Below are 13,512 nucleotides of genomic sequence, written 5' to 3' on the forward strand. Positions count from 1 at the left end.
TATGAATTTGATCTCCTATTGTGGAACTACCCTATGCCCTGAATTTAACAGACTTGAATTTGAATGTTAACTACCTGATGAATACATATTGCTCATTAATATGACTCCATATAAAATATTGATATAAATTCAGTTGACAGGCATTGTACATTATGGGCGAGATCAAAAGTTCAATGTCTGACAAAAAACTAAATTCACATAGTTTTCACCAACCCCCCCCCCCTCCCTATTAAAATCTAAACATGATGAATGTTAAAACTAATCCATTAACAAGAAAAACACACAATTAATTATAAATAACACTTTGTATACCCTTTCTACTGTTTATTTACAAATTAAAACTGTTAAATGTTCATTAAAATGTAATATTATTAATATGTGGTTTTAAAAGTTGCTTGCCATTTTTCTTTTCCCACTAAAGTGTAATTGATGTCGGATGACAGAAACTTATGGGAGATTTTATCTCCCCTTCCCTTAACTATGAATCTCGATTTTATCCGACATTCATCTTTTGATCTCGCACCTTACCGACCTTCATCAGATATGACTGACTTTTTTCACCAGAAATATTACATCAACGCAATACATTGTGGTAAAAATTTATTCCAAAAATGTGTCATTATTAGCCCATTATCAAAGACAAAATATGGTATACACATGGGCAAGCAAATTGGTACACACAAAACAAAATAGACAGACTTGTAGCTTATTAGATTTATTGGCGGTAATGATCACGGCTGCTCATAACTAGTGCAAGGAGAAAAACCATAACCCGAAGTGAACCCTGGGACCAGATGTACACCCGGGAAAATATAAGATAATGTTTATTTATATTTGTAATATCAATTAAATTGATGAAGAATCCAGGTGAGCTCTACTGGCAAGCTGAATCTCCGCCCACTCGGAAATGGCAGCCGTGACGGAGGAATGGCTCTCCATAATAGGGTCTTGCCTGAAAAATACAAAAAACAAAGCCAAAACACCGACAACAAATTAAGAAATGTACCATTTCAGTTTACGGGGAGGGCTGGGTGGGTGAATTTCCATGTGCGAACTGCTGGGGAATCTTGTACGGTGGTCATGACGTAATTTATGACCTCACTAATACCCGAAAAGAGAATAGCTGGCAGTGGGAAATTACCCCGGTGATGCAGATTAATGATTAATATTGATATTTAGCTTAGATAAACCGATTTAACTTCGACGAGTTAAATCCAATTATCAAAGACAAAATATGATATACACATGGGCAAGCAAATTGGTACACACAAAACAAAATAGACAGACTTGTAGCTTATTAGATTTATTGGCGGTAATGATCACGGCTGCTCATAACTAGTGCAAGGAGAAAAACCATAACCCGAAGTGAACCCTGGGACCAGATGTACACCCGGGAAAATATAAGATAATGTTTATTTATATTTGTAATATCAATTAAATGAATGAAAAATCCAGGTGAGCTCTACTGGCAAGCTGAATCTCCGCCACTAGACTATGCAGCCACTGTATAGACTGCGCCACCAGTAGAGCCGACCCTCCCCAAGCAGTGGTAGTCATAGACAAAAAGATAAACCCTCATAATAGGTTGGAACTATCATCTCCAAACACACACAAAGAATAAATGTAAAACTGTAGAATCGTCTAAAAGCTCATCTTTCTGTGAGCACCCCAGGTAAACCAGCAATAAGGAACTACAGTCCAATTGCCTCACGTGGATGGCCCTAAGCAAAACATGATCAGTGAACACCAAAACAACAGCAAGTATAAGCTGATTACATGCACCGTGTAAATACAACGAGCCAGCAACGATTTGTTTAAATGGGTATCCCTAATAAAGGTGATCATTCAGTGAACACTACAAATTAGGTTTTTAATGCGCAATATGCTACAAAGGGAGCCAACAACAATTTTGCTTAATTGGGCATCCTTGAACAAAATATGATCACATTGTAATCAGTTAACACTGAGGAAAAAACCAAAAAACAATTTAATATTTTGGCACAAGGAATACTCGTGTGAAATATCAAAGCTCTAGCTCGTACTGTTCAAAAGTTATTGGCAAAGTTAAAGGTCAAACTCCAAAGTCGAGGTGACAGGGTAAAAAATGTTGATACCCACGAAAAGGTCTTGTCATAAGGAATACTCATATGAAATATCAAAGCTCTAGCACTTACTGTTCAAAAGCTATTAGCAAGGTTAAAGTTTCAGACAGAATGACAAAAACAATACCCCCCCCCCCGCCCGATCTTCGATCTCGGGGGCATAAAAAGGGAGCCAGCAACAATGTTGCTTAAATGGGCATCCCTAACAAAATGTGATCACGTCATCAATCAGTGAACACTGAAATAACATTTCAATATATATACAAAAAGGGGGCCAGAAATGGGCATCTCTTAACAAAATGTGATCACGTCATCAATCAGTGAACAATGAAATAACAATCCAATATGTATACAAAAAGGGGGCCAGAAATGGGCATCCCTTAGCAAAATGTGATCACGTCATCAGTGAACACTAAAATAACAATTTAATATACAATATATAGATATACAATGTATATACAAAAAAGGAGTCAGCAACAATTTTGCTTAAATGGGCATCCCTTAACAAATGTGATCACGTCGTCAATCAGTGAACACTGAATTAACAATTCAATATATATACTAAAAGGGGGCCAGAAATGGGGATCCCTTAACAAAATGTGATCACGTCATCAATCAGTGAACAATGAAATAACAATCCAATATGTATACAAAAAGGGGGCCAGAAATGGGCATCCCTTAACAAAATGTGATCACGTCATCAGTGAACACTAAAATAACAATTTAATATACAATATATAGATATACAATGTATATACAAAAAAGGAGTCAGCAACAATTTTGCTTAAATGGGCATCCCTTAACAAATGTGATCACGTCATCAATCAGTAAACACTGAAATAACAATTCAATATATATACAAAAAGGGGGCCAGAAATGGGCATTCCTTAACAACATGTGATCATGACATCAATCAGTGAACACTAAAATAACAAGAGATGTTTGTAAAACACATATGCCCCCCATGTTATACACAGCCATCATTTAATTGATAGTAGTATCATCAATGCAAAATATTGAGAAGACAATATCTTCCTCTGTCAAGAGTGAATTGACCATGTGACCTAAAACCGATAGGGGTCATCTACTCCTTATGCTCTACCAGTGTACCAAGTTTGGTGTCAATCAAGCAAATAATTCTTAAAATATAGGAGACAATATATTACTATGTCCAGTTCAACTATTGACTTTTGACCTCAAAATCAATATGGGTCATCTTCTCCTGAAGATGTAACAGTGTACTAAGTTTGATGTCTGTCAAGCAAAAGTGTTATCAAGATATTAAGTGGACAGTATATTGCTATGTCCAGTTTTACCCTTGACCTTTGACCATGTGACCACAAATCAATAGGAGTCATCTTCTCCTGAATATACACCAGTGTACTAAGTTTGATGTCTGTCAAGCAAAGAGTTCTCAAGATATTGAGCGGACAGTATATTGTAATGTCCAGGTTGACCCTTGACCTTTAAACATGTGACCTCAAAATCAATAGGGATCATCTTCTCCTGAAGACATACCAGTGTACCAAGTTTGATGTCTGTCAAGAAAAAGGTTCTCAAAATATTGAGCAGACAGTATATTCCAATGTCCAGTTTTACCCTTGACCTTTAAGCATGCCACCTCAAAATCAATAGGGGTCATTTTCTCCTAAAGATGTACCAGTGTACCAAGTTTGATGTCTGTCAAGCAAAGGGTTCTCAAGATATTAAACGGACAGTATATTCCTATGTCCAGTGTGACCCTTGACCATGTGACCTCAAAATCAATAGGGGTCATCTTCTCCTGAAGACGTATCAGTGTACCAAGTTTGATTTCTATCAAGTAAAGGGTTCTCAAGATACTGAGCAGACAGTATATTCCCATATCTAGTTTAACCCTTGACCTGTGACCATGTGACCTCAAAATCAATAGGGGTCATCTTCTCCTGAAGATGTACCAGTGTACCAAGTTTGAAGTCTGTCAAGCAAAGGATTATCAAGATATTGAACGGACATTATATTCCTATGTCCAGTGTGATCCTTGACCATGTGACCTCAAAATCAATAGGGGTCATCTTCTCCTGAAGACGTATCATTGTACCAAGTTTGGTTTCTGTCAGGCGAAGGGTTCTCAAGATACTGAGCAGACAGTATATTCCCATGTCTAGTTTGACCCTTGACCATGTGACCTCAAAATCAATAGGAGTCATTTTCTCCTGAAGATATACCAGTGTACCAAGTTTGATGTCTATCAAGCAAAGGGTTCTCAAGATATTGAGCGGACATTATATTCCTATGTCCAGTTTGACCATGTGACCTCAAAATCAATAGGGGTCATCTTCTCCTAAATATGTACCAAGCTTGATGTCTGTCAAGCAAAGGGTTCTCAAGATATTGAGCGGACATTATATTCCTATGTCCAGAGTACATTAACCCTTGACCTTTTGACCTGAAAAACAATAGGGGTCCTCTTCTACTCATAACCAACCAACATATGAAATATCATTATCATCAAGTGAATGGTTCTCAAGATATTGAGCGGACAGCAAGTGGTCTACTGAATTTCCATGTGCGAACTGCTGGGGAATCTTGCACGGTGGTCATGACGTAATTTATGACCTCACTAATACCCGAAAAGAGAATAGCTGGCAGTGGGAAATTACCCCGGTGATGCAGATTAATGATTAATATTGATATTTAGCTTAGATAAACCGATTTAACTTCGACGAGTTAAATCCTATTAAATGGTTTCATCAATCAGGATATTGAAAAGTTAGGCTTTCTAGCTATTAAGCTTTCAGATGACTTTGCTAGCACAGAACACATTTCAAGTGTAAAGTACATTTTGGTCACCTAGAAGTAATTGTTTCAAAAGGAGGATTTGGTTGTCTTTCATCTATCATCCACAGAGATGAAGAAGTCATTGTGTGTGTGGATGAAGCCCATTGTATACTAGATTGGGGAAAGGAGTTTCGTCCAATCTTTCAGATTATAGGCTCCCTGAGAATGCTTCTTCGGTACAATTTCTTATTTTAAACTGCAACAGCGACTGAAAAAGGAATTCATGAAATAAAAGAACTTATGCGAATAAAAAACCTGAATGTAATTGGGGTAAGAACAAATATAAATGACAATATCTGCCTTACTATATATAAGACATCGTTCTGCATCTTCTGGAGGAGAAAATAGTGTTCATAAATCATTTGAGGCTTGCATCAAACCACTGCTCATTGAACTTTATTGTCATCGACAAAACTTCCCTTTGACGATAATCATTGTTTATCATACTCAAATGGTGTGGTTATGGAGTAAGTGTTGCAAAACGAATTCTGAAAGAGAAAATGCATGATGGACCAAAATTGCCACAACATAGCAGAGTAGTGCAATTACATGCACCGCAATCTGCAGAGTTAAGAAATGACTGAATGAGAATATTGCAAATCCAACATATTTTTGGGGGATCTATAATATATCATACAGAATTTTAATATCAACCGCAGTCTGTATAAAACGAAATATATCACCAAAATCATATTTTCTATATATCAAATAATCCAAAGTCACTACAATACCTAACAAATGATAATCTGGTGAAATTTGCTCTGGTCAATCAAAATATTTAAACTTTATATATATATATATATATATATATATATATATATATATATATATATATATATAGAGTTAAATAAAACTTTCAATAAAATTACCAAAATCTATTGTAAGCTTCCAAAATTTTCTAAAAGTCTGTAACATACTTCTTATGCACTATACCTTATCCAGTTTGGTTCGAGTAAATGTGGCAAAAATATCTATGACTCCAAATTCAGTGTCACCAATCTTCAAAGACTGTAATAAACGATATTATATGCATCAGACACAATACTTTAATTATACTATTCCAAATTAACACACAGAATAAATAAAAGGCCCATGGGCTACATCGCTTACCTGAGTCACCTTGGCCCATATTTAAATATTTTCAATATATTTTTCCATGTAAATTTTTGGTCCCTCTTGTGGCCCCAACCTATCCCTGGGAGCCACGATTTTTACAAACTTGAATCTGCACTATGTCAGGAAGCTTTCATGTAAATGTAAACTTCTTTGGCTCAATGGTTCTTGAGAAGAAGGGTTTTAAAGATTTTCTCTATATATTAGTATGTAAAATTTTGATCCCTTATTGTTGTCCCAAAAGGCTTTCTTTTCTGGTCCAGTGATTCTTGAGAGAAGATTTTTAAAGATTTTCCCTGTATATTTGTATGTAAAACTTTGATCCCCTATTGTGGCCCAATCCTACCCCTGGGGGCCATGATTTCAACAACATTGAATCTGCACTATGACAGGAGGCTTTCATGTAAATGTAAACTTTTCTGGCCCTGTGGTTCTTAATCAGAAGACTTTTAAATGACCCCATCCTATATTTGCATTTTTGTAATTATCTCCCCTTTGAAAGGGGCATGGCCCAAACTTGAAAGTCCTTCATCCAAGGATGATTTGTACCATATTTGGTTGAAATTGACCCAGTGGTTCTGTAGAGGAATATGAAATAATTTGGCATCTATGTGATACGCATGTTCACATAAGATGCTGTTATCGAAGGCTGCAAACCATTTGAGTTGTCTTTCATTGCTCTACAATTACTTCCCTTGGGCATATATAAATTAAGTGCCCCGGATTAAATCAACCTTTTCCATTTATAACTGCTACACACAGGTTGGTGTTCCCCTATTTCATAAGAATTTGTATTTAATATCTGAATTTTCAAATACACTAAACCTCAAATTTGGTTTAGCACAATTGTTTATTGCGTTTAATTGATATATTTGTCATATTTTAGTGCATAAGATGTAACGATGGCATAGGATTGTTTGTCTAATTTTACTTGTATCTCTGATCACCGGCCATGCTGGTTTCCTCATTACATTTTTGATTTTTTTTTTTTAATTGATGAAACATTGATTGTTAAATTTTCTAGACATTTTGATACAGTGAAAAGTACGTACAATGGAAAACGATTCGAATTAATTATTTTTATGATTGATTACCAATTTTAATCGGGGGGGGGGGGGGGTTATCGTACAAATCAAAAGGAATTTATTAATTCCTTTTGTTCGCATGCAAACTATTACAGATATATTAATTATAAAATTATCCCTACAAGAAGCGAATTAGTAGCGACTGGCGTTAGTCAGACTGAAATTTCTGTACAATGTAATGGTTATATCGTGGTCAATATATATTTACGCGCGAGCTACACTCGCATGACTTGGCGACTGACGTCATAAATTCAAATCGGGATCGAGATGCGAAATTTTTAGCTACTGGGGTTTTCATGGATAACACGTTGAGTATTTTTTTTACCTTTGCATGCCTAGTCAATACCCTGGTGCAGTTACCTGGACTAGAAATTATCTTATATCTGTTAAGTTGATTTACAAACTAAATACATAGCCGCTAGCAGTTACGGGATTTCGGTCAATTCTTTCCTATAAGCAATATTCATTACCCCGGACCGAAAAGCTAGAGATCTGTATTATTCAATCTTCATTTGCCGATATATGTAGGTACATGTATATGATTTAAATGAGTTGAATTTTCATTGAGGGAATCATTGCTCAAGGCGGTCAACTGTCATGCCACGCAAACGACAGATATCCGACCAACCACCCAAAAGGGCCAAAAGGGGGAGACGGCAAGACGGCCAAGCTATGCCACCGCCTGATCCACAACCTGACAAGGATAAAAGTCGTCAATCGATGGAGACCCCACAGTACCCTTCTCATTCCCAGTTAAGTTTACCGGCCCCACTCCAGGGTACAGAGGACCAACAAAATCTGCAGATTCCACAGCAGCATATACAGACAATCTCACTTCCCCCACAGCAGAGCCCACCAGGGGTACAGCAGCCAGCAGAAGGTAATGATGTTGTACCTATGCAATCAGTGCATAATTTAGGCATGCATGTTAGCGAGTCAGTTAGGCACAATATAGTGCAAGGGAAATTTATTGAACTTCAATCCCTCATCCCATCTGCTGGGGGTCATGGGGCTAATACAAGTCAAAGAAACTTGGTACTCACTAGTGCAGGGGAGATAATCACCCAAGAGGCGACAAAAAAGATTGACTCCATTGATAAATGGACCGATGCAATGCTAATATTTGCATCAATATATCTGGCCTCGCACCCTGCTAAATCATCTGAGTTACTAAAGTACATCCATACAGTAAGGCTAGGGGCAGCAAGAGGGGCAGTAAGTTGGTTTGATTATGACACCCAATACCGACTTCGCAAGGCTATCAATCCAGTCAGCTCCTGGGGGGAAGTTGATACAGAATTATGGCTACTTTATATGTCACCCAAGCCCTACATTCCATCACAAACAACACAAAAGTGCTTCGACTACAACTTTAAGGGCATTTGCACAAAAATGCAATGCCATTATTCTCATTCGTGCACTCGTTGTAGTGGCCTGCACCCGCAAGTTAATTGCAATCCAAATAAGCCCCAGTTCTATACACCTTATGGACAAAAATCGGGTCAATCATCTTTTCGTCGCCCAAGCCCCTCGTACACCTCGTCCAATCACCATGCAGGGTTTCAAAACCAACATCAATATTGGAGACAGCAGTCACCACAACCACACAAATTCAGTAATGCTGGCAACCAAAAACATATGGGAACTAGGAAAAACCCAAATCAATAAATCGGTGCTGAAAAAGTACCTGGTAAACTATCCCAATAGATCTGTGGCAAACAAATTATTGTCAGGATTTTCTTTTGGATTCCATTTACATTATTCAGGCCCAAGAACCCATTTAGAAAATAGTAATTTAGTTTCAGCATGTCAACATCCCCACGAAATTATGGAAAAAATAAACAATGAGGTTAAATTAGGAAGGATTGGAGGACCATTTAAGAAACTGCCTATATCTAATCTGCGCATATCTCCTATTGGAATTGTTCCGAAAGGTGATAATTCAGGGTGGCGCCTTATTACTCATTTGTCATTTCCTCCGGATAATAGCGTGAACCTGTATATTGACCCTTTAGAATCCACAGTGCATTATACATCTTTTGATGCTGTTGTCCAAATGTTAGCTAAAGTAGGTAGGGGGGCTTATATTGGGAAGATGGATATTAAATCAGCATTTAGACTGCTACCTATTAATCCAGGTGACTTTGACCTACTGGGAATCAAGGTAGATGGAAATTATTACATAGACAAGTGCCTTCCAATGGGTTGTTCTTTATCATACAAAGTTTTCGAGGAGTTTGCTACTTTTTTACAATGGGTTGTGGAACAAAAGAGTGGCTTGACTACCATTGATCATTACCTAGATGATTTTATTTTCGCTGGCAAGGATTTTTTAAATTGTTCAAAGTTAATGGTTACATTTAAACAAACAAGTCAGGAATTAGGGGTTCCATTGGCAGAGGACAAATCTTTAGGTCCCATACATAGTCTAGTGTTTTTAGGGCTAGAAATTGATACCGTTGACATGATGGTACGGGTTCCAACTGCAAAGTACATAGAACTTAGTCTATTTCTAAAGCAACTTGTAAGCAGAAAGCGGGTAACGCTACGTCAATTACAGTCATTGTTAGGGAAGCTCAATTTCTTTACTAAAGCTATTGCACCAGGTAGGGCTTTTGTTAGGCGAATGCATGATGCAACCATTGGTGTGCGGCAGCCACACCACTCAGTGAAATTGAATCAAGAAATGAAGAAAGATATGCACTTATGGTTAACATTTTTGCAAGAGTTTAACGGGAAAGTGTACTTTTGTGAGTCGGAATGGTCTTCCAACTTAGTGCTAGACTTGTTTACAGACAGCTCAGGTGCTAAGGATCTGGGCTGTGGGGCATACTTTCAAGGGGAATGGTGCTACTTTCCTTGGCCTTCGGGTTGGGATAGAACAGACATCCTTTCAGACATGACAACACTTGAGTTGATCCCAGTGGTATTAGCCATAAGTCTATGGGGAGAAATCTTGAAAATAGGAAAGTACTGTTTCACATTGATAACCAGGCACTGGTCACTATCCTCAACAAGCAAACATCCAAATCAAAAAGAGTGATGAGTTTGCTCCGTCCTTTCATAATAAAATGTATGTTGAACAACTTGTTGTTCAGGGCAGTATACATAAATACAAAATGTAATGAAATTGCTGATTCAATATCTCGTAAACAGTGGCAACGCTTCCACCAGGTCGCGCCTCATGCACAGACCTCACCGCTGAGCGTTCCAGCCAGCTTCCAGTCTCTCATCTCCAAGCTGAAGTAAACAAACTTCTTCATGCAGCCCTCTCTTGAAATACGCACAAGGCATACCAAACTGGTCTCCAGGCTTATAATAGTTTTTGTAGTGAACAGGGTCATAATTCCCTATGGCCACCCTCTCTCGATTCAGTAGTTCAGTTTGTAGCATACTTGTCACTCAAGGGTCTTACCTATGCAACGGTGCGTTCCTACCTAGCAGGTTTATCCCACTTTGTAAAATTGCAAGGCTACCAAGATCCGACCAACCAATTCTTGGTAACTAAGTTATTGCAGGTCTGAAACGTATTGCCCATACGCAGGATTGCAGATTGCCAATTACAAAGCAACTTTTGCAAGATATAATAGCAATACTGCCCAGTGTATGCACAAACAACTATGAAACACTATTGTTTTCTGCTGTCTTCACTACTGCCTTTCATGGGTTCTTGAGAGTTAGTGAAGTAGTTGTATCACACAAAAACAATCAAAGGGTCTTACTGAGGGAAAATCTACATATTGATCACATCAATTCATGCCTGCAGCTGGAAGTAAAATTTTCCAAAACTGACCAAGCTGACAGGGGAACAACTTTACAAATCCAAAGCACGGGTGATATTGCTTGCCCTTACAAAATACTCACAAAGTTCTTGATGATGAGGCCAAAGTATAAAGGTCCACTTTTTTGTCATTTTGGTGGTTCCCCTGTTACTAGGTATCAATTTACATCTGTCTTGGAAAAGGCAATATCAGCTCTCAAATTGGATACAAAAGCCTATAAATCTCATTCCTTTAGAATAGGGGCCAGCACGGAATTGGCAGTAAGAGGGTTTCCACCCAGTGTTATACAATCCTCAGGAAGATGGGCATCAAATTGTTATAAAACTTATATACGCATACCAAAATTTTAAAATCAGTATCGTGTAATTTCAGATGAACAGTTCATTTGGATGTTTGGGTCATCTATCATAAAACGTGCACATGTAGAGTCACTACATAGGCCTGGTGGGACCAATCAATTTAGAAAGGATAAAAGTTTTATTGTGGTGGCAGGGTTATGGAGGACTCGAATTGATCAAAGCCATTAACAAGATAAAGACCCTACGGCAAGTAGGCCCTTCCCCTACCGCCTTGTTAATCCACTGTGGCGGTAACGACTTGGGTAAAACTTCTGTGAGAAAAATAAGATTGGCAATAAATCAATTGGTTCATTATTTAAGACAAGAATTTTGTAGTGCACACATCATATGGTCTCTTATTTTGCCCAGAATTGCCTGGCGATACACACAAAACACAAAAGCTATGGAGAAAGCTAGAAAACGAATTAATTCCTTTATTCAGAGTAGAGTGTGCAAGGTTGGGGGTTCCATCATTCACTACCCTGACATATCCGACCATCCTCAATTTTTTCAATCCGATGGGGGTACATTTATCACAATTGGGCAATCAAATATTCTTGAATAACTTGCAAGGCGGGCTGGAATCTATCATGAAATTCAAGGCCCAAGTTTACCCTCCACTATAAGTTTTCCCACACGTAACCTGACAGGGCACGGCTGCCGCTCTTACCCCCACCCAATCGGTGGCGGAGACCCAACTGAAAGGGCTTTGGTGCAAAGCTCTTGCAGTTGAGTCTTTTGGCCCAAAGAGCGGCTTATTATGTACATGTGAAATATATGACATTTGATTTGAAAATTCGGCCTTGATTTCTGCTCCTCCCAGGCTTAAGGCCATGTTTGTTTGATGTGTTTGAATCTCGACCTTGACCTCTGCATATCCCAGGGTCAAGGTCATAGGTGGAATTTGTTTTTGAATTTGACCTTGACCTCTGCATCTCCCAGGGTCAAGGTCATCCCTAATTGATGTTGACATTGATATGATGCTTTTGGGGCTTGCCATTTGTGTGAGGCAGCCCACAATTTGAACTTGATTTGTTTGCTTTTGATACTTTAATCAGCCGTGCCCTTTATCGCCAAATAAAATTTATAAACACGTATTGCTTGTGTCTGTTTGCACTTTCTGAGATAATGTAAATTATATGTCATCAAATAAATAATTAATAATTTCTCACAGTACATGCATTCAAAAACTTCAACCTTGAAATGAACAATCATGATGATGAACTTATGATGCTGCACATTTTCATAACAAGTTGGTGATGAAAATGATGACAAGAACATTAAACTTTTGTGGACAAAATGCAGATTGTTTGCAGATGCCATTAAAATGTCAATGAAATACAATATCTATAATAGTCACTGTATTTGACAAAGACATGCCAAGAGCATCTGTATGTGGGAGACGAAAATGTATTCAACACTATTGATCCCATTAACTATATATACAAGTTTATTACTTTTCTTTTACGATTTCAATATTGGAAATAATTGAGAAAGGGACGTGTCTTGTCAAAAATTTAACAATATATCATTTTTGTTGTTGATCATTTCAGTATCATTTATATTAGTGGGGGTGTATGTGCACACACTCACACATTTATTATGTGCGCTTTTATATTCTTAAATATACAAATTTGTGTTTGATGTGTCCCACATACCAGAATTCGTGTATTTGCACCCATCTATATGCTAGGAATCATGGTGACACCTACATGTTGTATATCAACATTTTTATTAAGCACTCAGCTACATTTGACATGTATCCCAAAATTATTGTATACATTTTTACACATGTAATATCACTTCAAATATGGGGTATTTCCATTTTAAAAAAAAGTTGACCGGGCCTATAGTGCGAAACTCTCCCCTGCTACCTTTAAAAATTCTGACATCTATTTTCATTGACCTCAACTCCCATTTTTGACAAATCTGACTTATTCTGAGTGAAACTATACCAATCCATCATGTCGACTGCCCTAAATGTGTACGCAATAAAATTATTTAGAAACCCTACATTTCTGTGTATTATGTTATCATTTTAGAGTTATGAGAGTGTTCGAGTAATATCCCTGTGCCTAACAAATAATATTACAAGTAAATTGTATCCATGGTAGAAGTGACCTTATAACAAGTAGCCATCATGAAACCAATATGAAATCAAAATTTTGATGGGTTTGTTTTCTTTTCCATGTAATGATCTTACAGGTCTCTGGGTTTCTTGAACTGGTGTTTCACCAAATAGTGATGACCTCTCACCGTTCAGTCTTTCTGC

The 13,512-nt window shown here is 37.6% G+C and overlaps 1 long non-coding RNA gene across 1 annotated transcript in view; it reads right to left on the minus strand.

Annotated features, from left to right (window-relative positions):
- Positions 1-585: 585 nt before the first annotated feature.
- Positions 586-13,512, minus strand: part of LOC130051903 (uncharacterized) — a 14,397-nt gene continuing 1,470 nt past the window's right edge. The window contains exons 2-4 of the long non-coding RNA XR_008800165.1: positions 5,856-5,930; positions 5,228-5,410; positions 586-5,130 (exon numbers count right to left, since the gene is read on the minus strand). This is a non-coding gene — a long non-coding RNA (uncharacterized LOC130051903). The remainder of the gene's footprint in view (positions 5,131-5,227; positions 5,411-5,855; positions 5,931-13,512) is intronic.

This window comes from Ostrea edulis, chromosome 1 (genome assembly GCF_947568905.1).
Source record: "Ostrea edulis chromosome 1, xbOstEdul1.1, whole genome shotgun sequence".
Classification (NCBI taxonomy): Eukaryota; Metazoa; Mollusca; class Bivalvia; order Ostreida; family Ostreidae; genus Ostrea; species Ostrea edulis.